Genomic DNA, 811 nt, shown 5'->3' with positions numbered 1-811 from the left:
AAAGAAACTTCTCCTTGCAGCAGATGGCAATTCACATAGAGACCCTCAACTGGTCAACATGCAGAGAATAAGAGATTTGAACTGCTCAATCCTAAATGGGACATACTTATTACAGCCATCCTCCTTAAGGCTGAGGGATCTTCATGGAAGAAGAGATAGAAAGACTGTCAGAGCCAGGGGTAACGTTGTGTATGTAGAAAGGAAGCAGACAGTAGACAGGAAGTAAGCATCAGGCTGTTGTTCCGTGAGGTCCATGCACTGACTTCTTCCAGCAAGGCTCTCCTTTCTAAGGGTTCAGTAACTTTCCACAACAGTACCACCGGCTGGAACCAGAGTTCAAGCACACGTGCAGTGGGTTGAACGAGATGTCCCTTATGGTTTCTGGCACTTGAGTAAGTGGTCCCCAGTCCGTGAGGTTGTTTGGGAAGGCTTAGGATGTATGTGGCCTTGACGGAGGAAGTGTATCATTGGGGAGGACTTGACATTATAAACGTTTCCTATCAGCTCCAGTTCACTTCATCTCCTGCTTGTGGTTTGAGATGTGAGCTCTGGGTTGTTCTCATCACCAAGCCTGAGTCATCCTTCCTCTACAGTCAGTGGTGAGGGATTCTGACTCCTCTGGAGCTATGAGCCCAAGATGAACCCTTCCTGCTGATAGTTGCCTTTGTCCTGGTGTTTTATCACAGCAATAAAAAAAAAAAAATCATCTAACTAATGCACCATGAGTTTATGGGGAGACATTTCATACTCAAACTGATGTGTTTATAAAAAGATAAAGAGATACAGAATATGTTCTGTCGGTGTGTGGTGA

The sequence above is a fragment of the Arvicanthis niloticus genome, chromosome 1, assembly GCF_011762505.2.
Source record: "Arvicanthis niloticus isolate mArvNil1 chromosome 1, mArvNil1.pat.X, whole genome shotgun sequence".
Classification (NCBI taxonomy): Eukaryota; Metazoa; Chordata; class Mammalia; order Rodentia; family Muridae; genus Arvicanthis; species Arvicanthis niloticus.
The sequence above is the reverse complement of the archived record's forward strand: the minus strand, read 5'-3'. Positions refer to the sequence as shown.